Genomic DNA, 22,451 nt, shown 5'->3' on the forward strand with positions numbered 1-22,451 from the left:
GAAAAGGAAATGGTGAGACTCTTCTTATATTCAACCTAGTGAATTTATACCATGATCTGATTGAAATAGTGAATGCATTGCAGCAGTTAAATCACTATGTTGATCAGGATAGATCGATGCCTTGGGAGGAAGATGAGCCCAGGTCATTGACTCCTCAGTAGTTTATGCACAGCATTGGTATGTTAACAAAGAGCTTGTGATTACTATAGTCACCCAAATTATATACAACCACATGGCTAAAAGAAATAAGAGGTCAAGATTTTCTGGCAGCACCTCCTGGAAGGAGCAGAGCTGAGATCTGTGATTTGCTTGTAAGAGCTTTATTTGTCTGTAGTGAAGAGACTTATTTAAGTCTCATGGAAGTGGAATGTGCTGCAGTTTTGCCCTTCCCAGTCTGAGGGTTAAATTTGCATTTCTTTCGATGTCTCTCCAGCTAACATGAAAATAACTTCCATGTGTCACTACTCTCCTTAAAAATAGTTGGAGTTCCTTCAAAATTATGTTTGGTATTCAGAATATACCCCCAAACTACAATTATCCCCAAGTACTTGAATGTAGTTTTATTTTCTTTATTTCAGTGTTTTCTTGAGAACTACAAGACCTACCCTGTTCCTTCTTCGGTGCTAAAAACATCAGTATGCCAATATACAACTGCTGTCTTAAACTCCCAGCATCTTTCTGAATTTTAGATTTAATAGGCTCTTTCATGTTTCTTCTAATAGACAAAGAAATGAGGAGTGAGGTTAAGTTCCTTTGTAGGGAGCACAGTGAAACTTGGTTTTTAGTATGTGTTGAGACCCCAGGACCCTTGTCTCATGATCTTGGATTCTGACCACAATGACACATTACTAACCAAGATGTCTCTGCCAGTGATATCATCAGGAACATTTGGCAGAATGGCATAGAAGTTGCATTTCCATACTTTTTGTGAAGAGTTGTAGGAGAGAGGAGAGTTGAACTGAGAGAAACGTAGGAAGAATTGAGTCACTGCCTGCTCAGAGGCAGACAGCACTTGGCCAGTCCTTCAGTGCTGTCTGAACAGGGTGCTCTCAGTCCCCAGCCAAGCCAGCAGGAGCTATGGAGAGGAGACCGAGCTATGGAGAGAAGACATCAAGGATGTCAACCAAATAGCCTCAGCTAGGCATACAAGGGTTGACTGAAGGTGTGGCAGGGTCCTGCTTTGATGGAAAAGACTTGGAAGGGTTAGGAAGGGATATGAAAGAGTGGGCAGGGGTGCTGTGATGGTGTTGCTGGGGATACGTAGGGTGTTGTGCACGGCCAATTAGTAGTGCTGCCCATGGAACAATTTGGGAGATCTGATTACAGTTGAGAGGAAGAGATGAGAAGAAAACAAGGGTGGCAGAGAATAGTTCTGTTTTCTTTTGTGGTGAAGTGGGATTTCAGTGAAGGGTGCAAGATCACATCTAGGACCAATAATATAGCTTTGCAGGCTCTTTCACCAAGAATGTTTTTGTTTCTTTGAAGATGAGATTACTAGATGTGACAGAGCTGTCTGTCTCCATGGTAGCAGAGCAGGCTATGGAGGGAACAAATGCAAACCAAGTTTTCATTTTGGCTAATGTTGTTTTCTCAGGGCTTGCCTACACCAGGACACTTTGGAATGTTAAAATGAAATAAATTACTGCACATATGCTAAGTTGCACTAAACTTCTGTGTGGATGTTCTCAGTCATTGTAACAGGTCACCATATTTATCCTACTAAGAAAATTAAACTGCCCTTCTTCTAAATGTAAATGTAATAAAGACTTGCTTTCATACATCATCTGGTTATTTGTCTTGAGCAGACATTTTCCTTATAGCCCCATATGTATGAAGCCTTAAGTGAAGACAGTACTGGACTCACATTGTTGGGCAACAAAGATCACAAGCTTAGCTGAAAGTGGTGTTAGGGTATGATAGGACCATCAATTTCTCCATAAGAAGCTCTTCTTAATACAAATCTAAAAATATCTCCTTCTTGATGCAGACAGGCACATCTATTATAGGACATTTCAATCTGCCTTTTTGACAAAGTTTATAGTGAGGCAATTTCAGAAATATTTGGAGGCTTCATATTTCCTTGATCCCCGCCAAATTGGTTTCAGGCCTCATTATGGTGGGGAAACTATAAGACTTTCTGTCTTATTAGCTTACTGGCAATTGCCAAAGACTGAGTTTACACATCAATTATCTACAAAAATCGGGTCAGAAAGGACTCCATCACAGACAAATATACTTAATTGATAAATATTTTTCACAAAGGCATGGGCACTTCTTTCACTGTAGGAAGTCACAGTGAAAATGTCAGCTGGTCTTGTCTGCAGGATGTGTTACATGGTGTTTAACAAGGCAGGCTGAATACAGAAATTTGTCAAAGTAAAATATTATAGAAGTGACGCCACTAACTGGCAGGGCTCAGTATTTCCTATTATGCATACATGAATTTCAATATGCCTTAAATACTTAAATGCAATAAGATAATTAAGAAGTTCAATCAGGTTAAGAATTCATTTCACACTTCTTGTATCAGAACTTTCCTTTCTTTACCTGAAAGGGCATTCCTGTAGGAGGACATATGTAGGTGATAACTTTGTTCATAGTCGGGGACTGACTGCTTCCCAGTATTCTGAAGGTGGAGATGCAGGAGAGCCACGAGACTCGGCAATCGTTCTTTGAAAGATCCGGAGCTGAAGACTCTAAGGATTGCTGTATTTTTCAGCCCATATATCAGTCTGGACCTGGATAATATTCGTATCCTCTAAAGAAAATATTATTATAAGCCCCGAGGAAAATAAGGGATAAACACAGGAGATTTTAACTAAGATAAAATTGTTGTAATGAAAAAAAGCAGGCAGAATCGTTGAAAGAATAGTAAAGAAATAGATTATACACTGAGGCCACCTACTGGGTATTGTTGAATTAGCGGAACAAATGGTAGAAAACCTGCAGATTCGGTTGGCAGGAGTCCAAAACAAAACAGGAAAACTATCTTGCTCTTAAAACCAAAAATAAACAAACAAACCAACACAAAAAGAAAAGGGGGGAGAGGGAGGAGGGGAAGACCAATCAAAAAAACCTCACAAAAACAAAAACCAAACCCAGAACAAAACCCTCATCCTCCCAAAAAAGACTAAAAAATACATAACATCAATATTTTGGAAGCTCTGATTTTTTTCTTGTCTCAAAGAAGTTTAAGAAAAAGAAACAACGTGTAATTGGATGACTTCTTGAGCATCTTTTCTTTTCTTTTCTTTTCTTTTCTTTTCTTTTCTTTTCTTTTCTTTTCTTTTCTTTTCTTTTCTTTTCTTTTCTTTTCTTTTCTTTTCTTTTCTTTTCTTTTCTTTTCTTTTCTTTTCTTTTCTTTTCTTTTCTTTTCTTTTCTTTTCTTTTCTTTTCTTTTCTTTTCTTTTCTTTTCTTTTCTTTTCTTGCTATCATCTATCTTCATCTTTCTCTTTTGTAAAATCAAAGTCGGTTTTCATAAAGAAATCTAGAAGACCATTTGTAAAATGATTAATTCTGGTGCTTTAAATTAGTCTTATTCAAACAAATAGTAGAGGATATCTATGATTCTATGTTAAAAAAAGTTCATTTTTATCTATTGAAGTGTGATATTAGAAATTATGAGCATTAAATACCCATGTTATTCCTTTTAACTTATTCATTACAATGAACTTAGTATCTGGATTTGTTAGTGGCAGTGCAAAGCAAAGTTGCTTTGGGAAGAAGGTGGCAGTAAAATTGACATGCTAGTGTTTCTTGGGCTTTGTAAAAAGGCATTACTCTTATCTAATTTTGTTAAAATTAATTTTTTTCCTCATATTTAGTATTTATTCTTTGGCTTTAAGGTAACAGTGTTTGTGAACAAGTTCATCAGTCCAGGAAAGTCTTTGCACCCTAAAAATATCTGTGCAGTCAAGGAAATATGAATAACACACTTTCAGCAATGCCTTCAGCAGAACTTTTGTAAGTGTATCCTGATGGTAAGCCTGAAAGATTTATACAAGTTGAAGGTTCTCAATGTTTGATCTTTTCTGCCACTTGCAAAAATCTGTCTAAGAAGTGAACAGTTTTTGGAAGATGGAATGCCATCATCAGAAGATACCTATCTTTTAGGCACATCTTCATTTCTTTTACTTTCCACAGCCCTTTCCTCTGTTAGTATGGAAAAGTGTGAATGACTAAAGAATTTATAGAAATTTGGCCACTGATTTCAGTGCAAAATTCGCAGTGCAACATAATCTAAGCAGAGTACTTTTTTTATTATCTGTATCAATACAATCTATAGCAACTTATTATTATAAATTTCTGATGGTAACACCAGGTTTTAGAGGAATCAGGAGTGTCAGAGATGAGCTTTGGTGTGTCAGAGGGTGAAGCAGAAGCAGGCAATACTTTGTAGGTTTTGAGAAAAATGGTTTTGAGTGGGATGAAAAGGAAGTTAACTTCCAGGTTGGCCCACTGCTGAATACATCAAGACAAACAAGGTGATGGAATTTAGAAAAGAAATAGAGCTGAACTTCGTGGAAAATGAGAAATTCCAGCCTTCCTGACAGGGTTGGCCAAGGCCTACCTGGTGAGATTGCCGCAGGTAATGGCACTGGAGGGAGCACAGTGCATCCCCTCCTTTCGGCCCTTAGGCACAGGTCAGTCAGACATGAAAAATTTGATTAAGCATGAGGACTTGCCATCCAGTAGGATAGGGCAAAAGATCACGTGGTTTTCCAGTAAGAACCTGGACAGTTTTGGCCCCAGTTGTTATATGATTTCTGCTTCTGGTTGTTTTGTGACTAAATAGAAGTGAAGAACTGAGAGCTCAAGAGCTTATTTTACAACTTAAATACAACAACATGGGCGTGTTACAGACATGGCTACATAGATGGAGAGAGAAATTTGAGTAAAATGCATACTGTTGGGCAAATGATAAGGGAGAGACTCCATTTGCCACCAAGAGTATCAGAGCAGTGTCCTGTGTTGCTGATGCTGAAGCATCAGAATCAGGGACAAGCACTGTCAAGGCTGAAAGTCTGCTATGTGGTTTCCCAGGCATTTCACTGCAGATTTATGGTTGGTAAGCTTGGCTTCTGAATTGCAGGGATATATTCAATTTTTTTACTGGCTTCAGTATGTTGCTGATCTTTTCTGCACTATTTTTTCTTCAGAAAAGTTTCCTGTTCCTAGTGAATGGATTATATATTCAAGTTCTTCTTTTTTCTTCCCTGCTGAAAGCAATATGCTGGTTTTTGACTGGTCTGCAAAGAGCAAGTCTAGCTTTCATCATATGTGTAACTTGGTATTTTCTGGAACCAATTGTCATTGTGATAATGTAGGCACAGCCTCATACAGTATAATCAAATATATTCACAATATCAATTGAGTGGCTTTTGTCACTGAATTAGGTGAAGCACACATTATCATGTCAGGGAACAACTGTCTGATATCTTGTAAGGAGACCAGCAATTTGTACCGTTTGAGAATATCCCACTTCACACAGCTTATGTGGTAAATTCATTCTTTGTTTAAAATGACAGTAGTAGAGCTGAATACATATATTCTGTAGAAAATCTTCAGAAACTTGGGAACTACACCTTGAAACTGCAAGTAGTATTGAATAAAAGTAATGCAGACACTTATGCAGTAAAGTTTATCATATAAAATATCTTACATTTCTATTGTAGGTAAGAACTACAGTCATGGTAATTTTCTACTTTTAGTGTTTGCATTTGATCCACTGTATCTCAAAATTATTCATATTTTAGTTGTGAGATCATTTTCAGCACTGAAATATAGCATATGCATGTCAAATAGGAAGCCTTTTCATGAAATAAGATTTTGTTTTGTCAAATAGTCTTGGATCTCACCTGTAATGTCTTGGCTCTGATACGCAGTCAGTTTTATGAAAAAAAAAAAAAAAAAGAAAGTGTTGATGAAGTCAAAACCTTTTCCCTGATATGAACTTCCAAAAAGGTACTTAGCAAAAATAAGTGAAGCCTGTGAAGGTTGTATTTAATTAGAATTACCTTTTTTCCTCATGGCATTGACATAATTATTTTTTCATAAAGCTAGTATTTATTAGGCCAGCTTTCATGCATAAACCACAGAAACTCATTCCAAAACAGGTTATGGATTTAAAAGATGAATGTTGAGGTTGAAGTATTGTTTTCTTAATTTAAAGAAGAATCCCATGCATAAGAAAATTCTAATTGATTTATGAGACACATTATAATAATGTGTATTTTTAGATTAATTGTCTTAAAATTCTTACAGAATTTTAGAAATAGGAATTCTTTTAGGAATACTAGAATAGAAATAAAACTGTCAAATATGTCTGCTGTTGTTCTATCTTGCCATGCACTCTGGTGTGTATATATATGTGGCCTAAAATAGCATATGACTGATCTTATCTTCCCATGAAAATAAAATTCAGAGGTTCTGGTTTTAGTGATGCTACTGAAGACCACTGCTGGATCCCATTCATTGTTTGAATATGTGGTGGAAAAAGCAACCTGTCCTTTTTTTTATGGAGACAAAGACATGCTCCTCTCTCAGCAAAGGGATGCTTAAAGGCTGAGTAACTGTTGCAAATTATGTGTGTGTTACAGTGGACAAATAGGAGTCAAATTTGGACCAAGACTGTTCTGGTGCACAATAAAGATAATTGCATAGTGCATAGTGAGCTACACTGGGAGAACCATTGCCAGCAAATTGTGGGAAGTTACTTTGCTCATGTAATAATGAGGTGCAATAACCACAAGACTGTGGTCTAGGGTGTTCAGGATGGACCCTAGAGAAAACTTTACTATGTTGGTAGCATAGCACTAGAAAATGAGTCCAGGGAGGTGGAGAAATCACTTTCCAGTTTTCAAATAGAAACACGAGTTGACCCTGTAGTGTTGAGTGGAAAGTTGGGTTAGAAACCCCCAGAGAGACCTTCCAGTTGATGTGCTTATGATTCTGTGATAAGTCTTTTGAAAAAGAAAATTCTGCCTGCCTTAAATGAAAGCTGGCAAATTTCAGCTGTGCTTAGTACAGCCCATGAGTATTTTTCATGTGTTTTAGAAATTATTCCAAACACAGTGACATCATTCACACAGCTCTGGATTGTACAATGGTAACACAGAATCTCTGCTATCATACTTTGGCTGTCAATATATGTCTATATAGCACAGAAATATCTATGATGTTCCTACAGTCCTCATCCCCGGTTATTTGCAGGTGTGTGCTTCATAAGAATAAAGTTCACCTCTATACTGTGAATTTTTAAAAAGGTTCTGCAGCAAGTGGCCCATGAATCATAAGAAAGAAGTGATCAGTCACCAAAGACTTCCCTGGCTCCGTTGGGATTGTGAGAAAATTAATCAGATTCTTGGTTTTTGTCTTCATGTATTATTAGTTGTTTTTTTCCTTATCAGTCAGCCCTCCCTTAAACTGTGCATGGTCATTTTGAGGACAGTACAGGCCAGGGATCATTCACTACGGCCAATCCATTTTTGAGAAGATTATTTCGGTTTGTGGACTTCAGTGAGTAGACATCCTACTTATTATTTGTTGCAACATAAAAATGTCAAAGATTTTATGTATCTGTGAGGAGTCAAATAAGAGATTGAGGTTTCTCAGGTGCCTCACTAGACATAAAGATTCAATCAGTGGCAAACATCGAAGTGTTGCTAGTAAATTCAAGTACCATAAAAACTGCTCATCTAGTGTCTAAGATTATTTAAGAGCTTGCAGCTGTTCTTCTGATGAAAAGAAATGGTAACGATTTACACATTTGTATCTACAGTGGATTTTGTTTCTAGTACGATTTGATGTTTCCCAGATGTTTCAGTGCAGATTCTCTGGTTTTCATGCCACCCTTGATTTCTTGACCTCTTATATTCTCAACCGTCTACTCACCAGGTTTATTAACCCTACTCTATTTTACCTCTTCCTTATAGATAGGCCACTTTGTGGTTCAAAATTACCCTTGCTATGTTTTTCTCTACCTTTTCATTTCTGCTGTGCCCTTTCAGTCATGGTCTTGGTATTCATAATGCACGTAATTGATTTTATCCGGTGGCATAATGACATTTTTTGTCTTTTTAAGTATTCATTTCCTAATAATTCATAGCATTTCCCTGAGTTTTCATTAAAAAATCTTTATTCAACAATAGCATCTGATGTTTGTGTTATTTTTACGTAACCATGTATTATATCTATAAAACTTCTAAACCTCTCTAATATTAATAGCCAAGTTGGGGCCATAATTAGATTTGTTTGCAAAGTTAGGATGGTGTTGTCGTGTGTCATTTTACATTTGTTTACATGAAAGTGATTTCCTCTGGTATTTTTGTACTTAGTCACTCCATCTCCTGAGGCTTTTCTGTGGTTCATTTTCAGGCCTCATGATGCTGAATAACCACATCAGCAGCACACCATGTCCCTTTCTGAGTCACACCTTTTTGTGGTCATTTCGGATATGATGAACACTTTGGATCAGAACATGCAGTTTGTGGCAGTTGGCATTTACTACTACTTTTTTTGAGGACTGTAATAGCACAAGGGGTTTTCCTGCTAGCTCTTGTCAGTGTAATTTTTAAAAATCATGTCAAATGTCTTTTTGAATCTGTATACACTGTTAAATTTTTCTCCCTTGTCTGTAGGCTTCTTGGCTACTTCAGAGATAGATCTGTGAAGCAACTGCGGTAGCCTTCCTAAAGTATATTAAATTCTACATTTAGTCTCTATTTCTGGTGTCAGTTATTTGCAGAAAACAGATATACTAAGTATAGATAGAGAGGCATTAAATGATGAGTGGAAATAGACACCTGAAACCATTCAGAAAAAAGATTTCTGGACTATATAATTTTGCACTGCTTTAATGATCTTCAGATAGAGTTGCAGCAATATATGCATTGCACATCTACCATTCAAAATTTCCACAGTCAAGAAATATTACTGATGGAACTTACATCTTAACATCAAAAATTCTGAAGTCCTTATGTAGACGCAACTACCCATTAGTAAAGAGATATTATTATTTTTTCCTACTCCACCGAAATGAAGATGTGGAACATATAAAGCAATACTACAGAAAGTCTGTTTTGTCTAAGCACTAGTTTGTTCTGTAGTATGAATAAAAAAGTAAAGGACTGTCATGACTGGAAAAGAATTAGGAAAAGGAAATACTGACAGACTCATTGTATTTAAATACTAAACCTTCAGTCTTCATCAGTGATCAATTAACTAAAGAAAATGAAATATCAGGCATTACAGAGCTAAGGTGTGGATGGCATCTCAGTCCCCAGTGAGTTCCCACAAGCAAGTACTTATTCTACAGAAGAAATAAGGTTACTTGGTCTCAGGTCTGGACACTGACCTGCAGAGCCATTGAGCTTGAGTGGCTAAATGTCACAAACATGAAGAGAAAGGACTGCTTAGAGAGAGCTAGCATGTTCACCCTCTCATAACCTTTCCATATCCACAGCACTCAGGATGGTCAGCCATGAAAATGAGTTGTTTCCTCTGAAAGGGAAGGATGCTGGAGAATGTATTAAGTTGCTTTGAGTCCTTTCTGCAGGTTTGCACTGATGAATAATTCCTAGATACTATCAGGCTGCTCACATGTGCTGTTCAAGAAGGATGTCTCTTGGGTCTTTTTCATCACCAAGTGAAACTGATCAGGTGACATAAACTGAAGTACTAGAAGAAGGTAGATGAGACACTGCTCTGTTATTTACTCCATACAACCGTGCTGCTGTTTCTGCCTTGTCGGCTCTGTAGCTGAACAAAGTTAGCCCAAGGATGAAAAACATCTGTATGAAACTGAGCCCATGCACTAATCATGATGTGAGGAAAGACGTTCTGAAGAGTGCAGTCTACTTTGGAGTTAGTTGTTGCACATCTGTAATTGATCAGCTGAATCTATAATTTAGAAGTCCTTTTGCATTCCTTGATTGTGCTAAGTTTGGACATAGCATTACCCATGAGTAATGCTTTCTATAAGCTTTGATTGGCTAGAAGATCCCATCCCACGCTGGCAGACGATGACACGTTACTCAGTTTTTCATGCTTCACTTGCTTCCTGGCTGGACTACAGGAGTCTGATGTGTTTGGTCACCAGGCTTTCAGCACTTAGAACAATTCACCTACAATAAAAAGCCCACAGCTATTCTGTTTACTTTGAGTGTATCATCAGACCTGTCCTCAGCTGTCTACAATCTCTCCCCACAAGAAGATGGTTCTTCTCATCACCGTGGGGTTTTTCCACAATGGCCAAAAAAGCATCTAGAGCTTGGTGTTGACAACTGCATTCATCTGTGCGCGCAGACTGTTCACTTTGCTCCCTATCTCCACCTCAGTAGGGGTAAATGCTGTCATAAAAGTTGTCTGGGAGACACAATGTTCTTGGAGACCACTCTGAGATAGTGAAATGAATATCCTGGGATATAAGGACAATCACAAACCTGACCTTCCAATCAAAGTTCAAGGCATATTTATTTGAATTCTAGCAAAAACACTGAGGCAACATAATTGTTTATAATCAAACCAACTCTACCAAGTAGACGAGACTTCACTGCCCAGGCATCTTCCCTTGGGAAGAAGAGGGGAGAACAAACAGCATGCAGAAAGCAGGAAGTCATGCTGCTTAATGTATTTTGGAATGACTTTCCAATGCCATACTAGTGAGGTATAAAGAACTCTTGCAAAACTGAGCAGAAAGTTACTCACAGCCTAGTTCCCATGATGTAAGTTTTTTTTTTTTTTTTTGTTTTTTTTTTTTTTGGTGCAACCTTGATATCTGCTTTTTTGGGCAACATGTAAATGGCACTGAGGAAGTAAGCAACCTTTTTTTTCAAATGCATTTGGTTCTTGAACATTTGCAATACTGTCGTAGGATGTGACATGCAAAATTGGTATTTCTCTCTTATTTAAGTTTTGTGATTGAGCCCCAGACCCTGCAAAAACACCCTGAATTCTCTGTGCTCAGCCCCATACTCATAACCCCTGAGCTCCACCTTTTACTCTCTCTGCCAGCTGCCAAATTTTTTGTTAAGCTTACAGATTTCCTGTTAATGACAAGAGCTCTTAGGCTGACTTAAAAAACACATAAACACACAAGCTAAGAATGTGATTATCATACTGATAGGAAAGTGCAAAACCAAATACTGATAGAGCAATAAAACTAAATGAAGGTAGTGCCCATGTATTTGTGTTCTGCCTATATAAGAATTCATCTTCCTTCATCATCTACGTCTTGAGAATTCAACAGAAACCTAAAAATACTTAACACTTCAATTGTAAGGTATTTTAGTGACATACACTAAAATGCACTCCAAATACTTGCAGTGGAACCAGCATCTTGGAAACTTGTGGAAGAGATTAATGTCAAAGTTTCACAGAAGACAAGGGAGTAAGTTAATTCCCATGTCTCATTTTCCATTATATATAAATAAGTATGAACTTTACCTCTACAGGGACACTTTTTATAGAGTAATAGGTAATTTTTGACCACTGCACACAGTGCCAAGCAAACACCAATAATAAGTGACACCTCCTTTTCTCTAAAATATTATATATTTAAGTCTACCCAATAGACTTTCATTTAAATTTTCATTTAGACTCCTCATAACTTCCGGAGCCACCACTGAATCTTTTTTATACTTTGTATGCTCTTGTCTTTCCTCAGCAGGTCTCATTATGAAGCCTGCAGTTGCCTGATGTGCTTGGAGCTGTTATCCCATGCTGACCCAATCCACTGTGTTGGTATGCTGTCTTGGCTTCCCAGCCTCTTTAGATGTGGGACTAAGTTTGGCATGGGGAAGCTGAGAGGCATGTTAGCAAAAGGCAGGTACAGGTGAAAGAATGTCTGCTGCCCTTCACAAGAGGCAAGATTTTACTTTTACAAGGACCATTTTCTCCAGATATCCACTGCTACTGTTTTCAGAGATCAAAAAAAATACCAAGAAACTGCAAATACATTTCAGAAGTTATCTCTGACTTGGATACTGGTTCTTTATTCTGAGGTGAGCTGTGCATTGCTTTGGGATTGTGTTCAGTTACTTTTATGAATCCAGAATACTCTGTGAGAGGAATTATCCTTCTTTGGGTTTAAATGTGAATTCAGTGAGTGTATTGCTTGACTGTGTGCTTAAACTTGTATATATCTGCATACAATTATACAGAATTTGCAGCTGAATGCCATAATGCAAGCAGTTCTTTTTGTGATTTATTTGTACCACACTATAATTCAAGAAATTACAAGTAATTAGGGGAAAAAAGAACATTTTTAGAATACTTGTTCAAAATAAAAAAGTATGGCTAAAGCCAGGAAACTTCAAGGTATTATTTTCTTTTTGAGGGCATTTAAAAAAAATCATTTTAAACTTGAATCTATTAAGAAAATTAGATTTTAGAGAGGAAAGAAATTAGATCTGCTCCATAATAGCATATCCCCTTAAAAAATTAATTCCTCATTTAATTATAATCTTATTTGTATTCAAATATTTTCACGGCCTATTGTTTGAAGGCAGTTATCTAACACTCTTCACAGCCCCATATGTCATCAAATTGAAGGTTTGAAATTACAAACAACAAATTCCCAACAATTTACTGTTGAAAAATCTCAGTTTATAGCATTGACAACAGATATTAATGAAAAATAATCTTGTGTGAAAATACTTCCTTTCTTGCTTTGCCTGCAATGTATAAATATATACTAAAATATCTTATTTTTTACCAGTTTATAAGAAAGAGATTACTGTACAGTTAGATTTATTGTGAAACTCAATGTGTTAAGTGCTTTTTAAAAAATAATGAGCAGAATTGTATGTGTGAAAGAACAAAGAGAAATCTTCACAGCATCATTTTGTTTAAACAGATATTAAGAATAACAACCTGAAAAATCTTCAGTGTCATACAGAAAATATGACCTAAAGAAAGATTAAACATAACTAATATTAATTCTGCAAGTGATTAAAGAAGAAGTCTTATTCACTAGTAGCAATATTTTAAAGCTGTCTAGTTTCAATCTTTTCTTCTCTGAACAATGATGTTATTTAAGCAGTTGAAAATCCCAAAGTAATTAAAAGCAAATATTATTGTTTTCCTTGGTGGAAAAGTGAGGCGGCAACTACAGACTTCCTCTTAGCCCAAGATACTGTAAAAGTCACCTTCTTCTTCCTCATCCCCAGTAAACCAATCTAAAATGAATGTGGTTAAGTCATGGTCTATGGTATTTTTTTAAGTCCTTGGGGTTTATTAATGTTCTATTTGCAAAGTTGCTCAAGAGGCAACAAAAGAAGAAGAACCCATATGGCCAAGAACACTGGGTAAAGGCAGTAATAGAAATTGCTAAACTGCTGGCATTTGAGATCTTCAGAGCCATTTTATTTTATAATTTCTTTTTTATCACATGGCCCTTCAACAGAGTAATTTCACTCAGTGAAAGATTGTAAGGTAAATGAACAATGTGATCATCAGTTTTGGAGATGCCAAACCAATTAGACATTTCTAGTTAGGCCTGAAAATATTGTATGTTACCCTCACTAATGATATCTGAAAACACCTCATTATATCTACAACCCTGCCCCAAATTAAATTCACAACATTTATGTTTATATATAGTTTCTGCAAATTTTGTTTAACTCTTAAGGAAGTGCCATCTTGCATTTACATTTCCAACACTGTTTTTCATGACCTAGTTGACCTTAGGCTACAGATGAAGAAGAACCCTTACTTAAATTATCCTCTGTAGTTGAGAGAACAGTCAGTAACAGAGGCTTCAGAAACTGGAAATAGTTGATTTCTCCTGCAGAGGACATTTTGCCAGAGCATTCTGCTTTAGACTAATGGAAATTCTTGGACTAAATATATGCATGCATAAGACTGGAAAAATATATCTGAAGCATGTGTCTCTATAGGAATCTGATTCATCTAAAGCATAAAATTTGAAAACACATTTTCTTTGTGACTCAGATTGAAAGTGACCATGAGCATGACAGCCTATTTTATTGCATGGTTTTACCATGTTTGTAGTTATAGATATTTGCTAATCGATATTTGCAAGAAGAAAAGCATAATAAGGAGGAAAGACGCATCCTTAAGTGCTTAAGTAGGAATGTGCTTGAGTTTTTCCACTAGAACTTCAAGTCTGATCTTTCTGATGGTGTGTACTATGTCTAAATAGAAAATGAAAATGTACACCTGATAAAATAAGAAATAGGAATTTAAAAATCTGTAAAGTTTCACTTTCAGCTTTTCTTATTTTAAAGCAAATTATTTCAGTATCCATTCTCCAGTCTCATAGAGTTACCTCAATAAAATCTGTAAGAACAGCTGCAGACATTGTGAGATTTTAACAATGAATAAATAACACTTCTTTCTGAGCCTGGTGAAATTTATAGGACTTTTTCCCACAGTAAGTGACTTGTTCAAAAGTTTACTAACTCATACTATGTATAAATATTCAGGGTTCTGTGCCTGTAAATGCATGCCTAACCGGGGCCAGCTGAAGGCGACTGCAGTTTCCTGCAGCACTACGGACCCTTTTCTGGCAAGCAGACCTAATTCACAAACTCACATGCACAAAGTGGGTTCAAAATCTCCATGGTACTTCAGACTACTTACCTGTCTTCAGTCTCCTTTTCTTGGTCTTTTCACTGCCTGCATGGGGAATTCGTGCCAGCAATTCTGGTTACAGCTCTCACCAAATACTTTAAATATAATGTATTGAAAGCTGAAGCTCATGGCTGATAAGCTGTACTGCTGGGACAAACCTTATCAAAATTTCTTGGGATATCATCTGTCTAGGCAACTAAAAAGGATGCCAGTGTTTCTGGGAAAGTAATTTTTTTCTTTCTTGTGCCCTGTTACACTTCAGGGGAATACTTGTGCTTTCCAATAGAAACCGAAGGAAAAGCATGAAGAATTGCAATGTTATTTGATGGATTGTTCAAGCCAAATCTAAACTTGATGGGGAGAAAGCATTTATTTTTCAAAACTGAAGCATATCAGGAGCATACAGAGCTTTTATCACGAATGTGTATAGCCATGCAGTGGGTGTCAGAGAGCTACAGATTATCTTCATGGTCCTTCTGATTTGGATGTGCCAGTAAAGCATATCCACATATGTGCAGACTTTGCAGAGCCAGCAAGTAAGAGAGCTTGTGGATTTTGCAAAGTTTTTACACTGTTTGTCTGCACTACGACGAAATATTTTTGTTTGTTTCTGAGGACACTTGCTGAGTACCTGTTCTACATGGGGAACTTCATCTGCTTCATGAGAAGGAGGACTAGATCTTCCTAAGTGCCAGACCTATACAACACTCTTTTTTGACACTTCTCTTCATCCTGGATGTCCTCATGTTTACAGTAAGTGAAAAACCTCCATTAAGGAAATCTCAGCCATGTAATGCCAGAGGAAATCTTAATTGGAATGTGAATGAGGGCAACTGTCTTCTGCAGTAACCTGGAAATACATGACTTTTCATTGAAATTAGACCAGTGATTTATTTGCCTCTTTATCAGGGCCTGGAGGACACTATTGCTATTCCATGCTCATAACTGTATCTTCACTACTCTTAGCATACCCCATGTGCAAGGAGCTATGGCCCTCCATCCCCAACTCTTTGGCATTTTTAGTGTTCATCCTTCTCTTTCCCCATAAACATTAGGCAACATCATTGGCTTCTGCTATTTCATATTACCAAGGGTTTCCGAATTTGGCTCTGTATCATGTCTAGTCTTTTGGATCCAGCAGTCTTCTGCACCTGTCTTTTTAAATAGCTTGCTGTACTTCCATAAAAATTTGCTGCACGAATTTCACTCTTGTGTCCCGTCTTTTCTACTTGCCAAGCTTTCGATGATTAAGGTGTTATAAATGCGCTTGTCAAAAATCATAAAGAAGTGCCCCTGCCATATGAATGACTACAAGATGTTTTAGAAGGTGTATATGGATTTTCTCATTCACGGGGCAGTTTTCCAAAGAAAAGGCAAAAAATTACTTGCAGTTCAGAAACGTGACAATTTCTCTTAACTGCAAAATATTCACGACAAAATATTGCTTTCAAGATCCAGATATTGTTATTCACTAGAGGGCACTCCTGTGTGCACAAAGCTTGTACAGCACATTACAGTCAGGCAAGATCGGCTGGATTTAGGGTCTTGCGCTTTTAAAGCATGTGAACATGTTTCCTTTCTTTTTTGAAGTACAATTCTATTGTGTCCCGGAAAGGCGATCCTCTCATTCTGGGCGCTTGTGAAAGCCGGGGTAAAACAAGGGAGTGATAAGAGGGACTGACCTCTCTGACTTCTCCAGTGGTGAATGCTCTCGCTGTAAATCACACACCCCAGTGTGAGCGGGAAATATAAATATCCACCATCTCGAAAAAGGTAAAGAATGAAGCACTAGTACCCTTATGGCTTTCAAGTTTTGCCGACAGGATTTGAGGAGCAAGTGAAGAGTCTGTGAAATTGCCTCTTAGAGACGCTCCTCCCTCGCCGGTGGGTTCCGGGCGGCGACCGGAGCCTTTGTCTCTCCTGCTGCCCTCTGCTCTCACGGGACGAGCCCTCTTCTTCCTCCAGGGAATCAGTGCTGCCGCCGAGGGCTGTGCACTTGTGGTTTGGCGACCCTCGAAGGTTTTTCCTCCTTCTTTCCGAATAGTTGATGCGTATTAAAAATTATATGTTCGGGAAAAAAAAAGGATGAAGTGCGGAGCAGGGGGTGCCGGGGTGCCGGGAGCCCCGCAGTGCCCGGTGCCGCCTGCGGCCGCTGCCGGCCCGGCGGGAGCGCCGCAAGCCCGGCGGGCGCGGGGCACCGGCGGGCACTCGGCCTGGGGCGTCCCGTCCCCGCTAGGAACTGGGGAGCGAGCAGGTCTAGGGCAGGTTTATTTTCCTGCAGGACTCTGGTCTCTCCTGCCCTCCGTAATTTCGGGAGCAGCTGAAGGAAAATTCAGCGAGAACTGTACTATATGGGAGAGAAACAGGGAGAAGAGGAAATTGGAAGAGGGCCACAGATTGTACCAGCAGAGGTTTAGACTGGAGATTAAGAAAAAAAATCTTCTCTGAATAGGTAGTCAAGTATTGGATCGGGCATCCCAGAGAAGTGGTGGAATCACCATCCCTGGAGGTATTTAAAGACATGTACATGTGGCCCTTGGGGAAATGGTTTAGTGGTGGACTTGGGATCTGATAGGTCTTTTCCAACATAAAGGAATATATGTGTGTGTGATGGAATGCCATTGTGCCAGAGTGTTTTCTGAAGTTTAGTGTACCTGTTGGTATGTAAAGCTGAGTTACATATATGTTCAAGTGCCAGGCTCACAGGGACCATGACACCTTTCCTTCTCCCTTGCACATCTGCCTTTGTCACTTAGTTCCTCTTTTCTCCTGTATTCTGGCCATTGCGCAGTTCATCATCCCCACAGAGTCATGCCTTCTGTCAACTAACCTGAAAATGTTGACCAGTGTTCATTTGGGGAAAAAATGAATCTGAGGTTTGCCTAGCCAGTAGCTAGCTATTACATTTGCTCTAGGGATGCCCAGGACTCAAAGGTGCCAAATGAAGAAGGGAGTGATATAAATAATTCAAGTGTCTTTAATATTGTCACATGATTTTGCTACTTCACCCTCTATTCCAGATCAGTAACAAAACCATGGAATGAGCACAGCCCACAGCACAGGTTCCTCTGGGGTTTCCCAAACAGCCCACCTCCACTCTGGAAATCAACTCTTCACCTTCCTAGTTGTCCTTCCATGTTAAGCCTGCCTTGTTTACCTATACGAGGGCCTTAATTTTCTGGTTTATAGCAGCTTACTGTTCATAAGTGAAAACCAGCATTTCTAGTTAACATAAAATCTTTAAAGGCACCCTGTAAATTTGCATGATAATAAAGAGAAAAAAAAATCAGAACTTGAACTCAAACTTCATGTCTACATCAGTGCATTCCAGGACATGGTTTCCTTTCTGAAGCTGTGAATAAGAAAGGGCAGGCAAACCTTTTAGCCAAGGCCACATTCACCAAAGCTGATTTAGAAATGGGAAGTAACTTCATTCCTAACCTCAGCAGCATTTTTGAGTATAATATCCTCTAAAGTGTAAAAACCTTTCACTTCACATTGATCTATGGAGAATGAGTGATGTGAACCAGATTTTACCAGAAGGTTTTTACCTAAAATACCAGTCTGAACACCTGTTGCTAATTCAAAATAGCCATAGGGAAGATACCTGGTATTTCAATTGCCTGCTGCAATCAACTCAGAATCCATTGTTTCTAGCTTGCCCCATCAGTACAAGTTTATTAGTTATAAGTAATTGCTAATCTATGAAATGAAGAAAGAAGGAATAATACAACATATCAGCAGCATGGTGATGTTTTGGCATTACATGTAGTTATAAAAGATATGTTATTTTTAGTATGTTTAAACTTGGATATAAATTAGCTATATCCTTCCTGTATGTTTTGTGATGCATATTAAATGTCCAACTATTTGAGCTGATACCACTAAAAGTATAGGTTGAAATTCCTTTATCCCATTTTTAAACAATTAAGTGGACGTCTCAGGATAGGAAATCCATCCAAACTTCCTCATCTGCTGGTGAAAATAAATTGCTGTTCTCAGAAAGCAATCAGGCAGTGAAATGAGTAGTTTGGGTCTACCACCTTACCTCCAGATAACTAAAATTAAATGAGGCAGATCACTTGCTTACTGCTGCAGGATCATTCAGGTGAACAAATACATTTTGGCTTAAATAAGCAAGTGCTGCACAGTTCAATCTTCAGTTGAAAGTGTGCTGCAATTCTGTGTAATGCACTTTGAATTCAAACTAGCACCAGCAGGGATATTCATTCTGCTGTTTAGGCTCTGGAGGGACCTTACATGATAGTTGGTGATTGAAAGGAAGATGTTAATTTGTAAGAAACCAAATGCTATCATGTTATTATAAAGTGAAAATTAGGAAAGATTCAATTAGATTTAATTAGTATTGTTTATTCTGTGTTTTTTATGTGAGGAAAAATAGGACATCTAGAAAAATGCTGTATATACATTTGAAATGTATTAATCAAATCTGTTTCACAATAACTGGTTAAAAAAATACCAACTCCCTCTGTATTTTTAGTTCAGTCAGAGAATTTTACTGGCAGGGAAAACGGCTTTTCTGCCTTTCTTAGCATTGTGAAGCAGTATTTTTCAGAGAAATTGTCCTTGCTTACAAGCACAAGCCTGTCCCGTTTGTGCCAAGAATGGTGGCAGACAACTTTAAACACACTTTTCCTTTTTCTGACTCACCTACTCTTTCCTTGGTTCCTTTATTCAGGATGAGAAAGTTTAAGCTCTGGACAAGCAGCCAGCTAGGCATTTATCAGACTTGTAGGAACAGTTTCTACTTAAATGGAAATGTGTATTACTAGGGAAATAGTCATTTTTTTTACAGAATATTTCTGCAGAGCATTACGTTGTTTGAAGACACATTGTTATCCAGTACCTTTCTGATACACTTTTCTCAAAATGACTGCAAACTTCTGTGTTTTTTTCCCCTACATTTGTGTGGAAGCAGGTCACTGCTATCACAGATGTAATCTGTTCTGCCAATACCTACTCAGGATAAATTCCCTTTCTGGCAAATTGTTGGCTCTGTCTACAAAAACAGTGGCTCATGTCAGTAATCCCTTGCTGTCCTTTGCTTAAAAGCATATTCTAGGGAAGCAAACAAAAATGCTCTTCCATACCTGAGTATTTTGAGTATTTGCACACTGATTTGGCAAAGGTGCTAAAAATATTTTTTCATTTAGCTTTCTACTTTGTTGTTTTTCATTGGTCTTGTTGTGACTTATGGTTGTAGGCAAGGTGGTTAGTTCTTTCTCACTATGATAGGCTGAAATAAATGTGTCTGGAGATAAGTATTCTTTTATAAGAAAGAGTCTTTGAAGTTTTTGTCTCTTGTAAATGAGCATCATTTACAAACCACGTGATTTCGAAAATGTTTTTTTTTTTTCATTTTTGCAATCAGTGGAATATTGTTTGGCTGTTAGATTTTAGCAACATTTAGGTGCCAGACAGCAAAGTCAAAGAGAGTTGTGGTAGAAGAGCCAAGTGAAGGCAGAGCATGGTGGGTGTTTGTGCTGTAGCTCTGGTGAACACCACAAACAGAACTTTCCTCTTGTTGTGCCACCCAGGCAGAAGGCAGCAGCAAGGCTGAGGCTCTGGGAGAACCTAACACTGTCCTGGATCCTAGACACACCCTGAAACCACAGTATACCAGGCACTGCTGCTCATACACATTTGACTAAACGTAAAGGGCAAACACAGAAGTTTCCTGCTCCTTTTTCTTTCTTGGTACCCTTTGGAAACTCTGAGTCTCAGCCAGACAAAGGGAAAAACTTCAATTTTTACAGCTAATTCTGATCTTTGACCAAAGCAGCTAATATGTTTTACGGGAAAGCTTAAATTGAAGTACATTCCAAGGCTATTTATTACAGATACAGTTTAAATGTTTTTTTACAACTTCCTTGTTGAATTAAAAAAAGATCACAGACCTGTTTCTTTACTCCCCTTTCCCAAATGTCATAGTTTAATAAATATTATTTTGGAAGATTTACTCCTTTAATGAATAACAACACAGAATCAAGAAATCCTGTCCTTCCTCTGTGGCCCTCCTCCTTAATCCTGCAGTCCTGTTAGTAGGCAAGCATTCCTTACACATAATTTTGTCCAGATAACCTAATGTTCTTTTTGCATTCTCTGTCAGTGACCTAGAACACTAGGGTAGGTCCAACTGTGTCTCAATTTAAGGCAAACTGCTTTTCATAAAATCTGAAGTTCTGATTTTATTGTTTTGGGGGAAATAAGAATGATACTAAGGCTTCAAACATTACCAGTGACTGAACTGTTTTCAAGAAAACTTTAAAGTTGCACATGAAAAATACTAAGGATAATTTTCTAATAAGAAAGCAAAGAAACCAGAACCAAAAAGCTGGAAACATAAAAATACTAGGACAAGAAGAAGGCTTGTGCACTTAAAAATTAAACATGTACAACCTCTCTCTTGCATGCAGTACCACCTAATGTTAAATGAAATAAATTAACTTTTCTATTGTGACATCTCTACCAGGATTCTCAAATTATGGGTGTTGTTTCTTGTATAGGAATTCTGTGTGTTGCCTCTGCTGATATATAAATAACTTTTTCCATGTATAAAAGAAGTGGTATTTATTATTCTGATTCTTACTTTAGTTATTGCAGTGGCTTCTGACTTTTGTGTAGAAGTATATTCCTTGCTTGGAAAGCAGATTGTAAAAATGCAAATAGAAGGAAATAATTGATTAGAAAGTCATTGTAAAACCTTTGCAAAACAGGAAATCAGATGTCGTGAAATGGTATATTAAAGAATTATGTATATTAAATAAACACCACCAGTTTACCAGGTGGTAAACAGATGTATGTAAGGCAAACAGAGTCCTATGCAACATGGCTTAAATATTGAAGACAAACAATTTCCTTCTAATTTCCATTCCTGCATGGTCCCACAGTGTGGTCTCTCATCTCCTGCTCTTGCAGACATGGTTAGAATCATGGGTATTCTCTTAATTTTTTGTGGGGATCCTCTGATTTGCCAGTTTAGCAGCTGAGGCACTCATATTCCTTCAGCTTCCAGGGAAATCCAATCTATAGATAATGAAGGGCTTTAGACAACAAAGTAAACATCAGGTCTAGCCTGATTTCCTACTTTTAATTTATTTGCTATCACACTCTAAGTAGCTTTCAAAGATCCTTTCAGGACTATCACACTCTCTGGCTTCTTTTCCTGCTCTGCAGGAGTATCTAATTCCTTATTTCCTATTACCTCCTAACATATCATCCCAGGCAGACAGGCAACACAATGGACTCATGAGGGCAGCTCTACTCAGCCCATTCAGCTGTAGAAAAGAAAGTATCTTCAAATGTTATGCACTCAAAATGGATATTAGAATTGTTAATGTTTAATTTGTTGACTCCATTTCTGAGACAGAAGCTATGGAGGAAGCAACTGCTAGAATGCCCCTTCCACCACCACAGTGCATTTGATCAATGAGCACTGCAGAAGCTGGAATTCGTTAAAGCATTGAGCAATGCCTTGTGACTCTTTAAATCACTGCTACCGCAGGCACTGCTGCCAGCTGAGATTAGGTAATTAAGTGGAAGGCCACCTGACTATTTATTTGGTTTCAGCAACAGTTCTGTGCAATGGTAGAAGAAAATTAGAGCTGAATTAATTATTTTTTAAAATTACACAGTCATTCTTTATTAGCAATCTGTAGCATCCTGAAGAATCTGAAGTCTTGAACAGAGGCATTGTATTGACTGCAGAAATAAATTAGAAAATCCATAATAGTAATCAATGTAGAATTTTGATCTGTTAATAACTGGGCTCTTTGGACTGATACAGATCTTTCTTCCTCATGAAATTATATGAAATATTGAAAAATCATCAGGC

Source organism: Taeniopygia guttata, chromosome 2 (genome assembly GCF_048771995.1).
Source record: "Taeniopygia guttata chromosome 2, bTaeGut7.mat, whole genome shotgun sequence".
Taxonomy (NCBI): Eukaryota; Metazoa; Chordata; class Aves; order Passeriformes; family Estrildidae; genus Taeniopygia; species Taeniopygia guttata.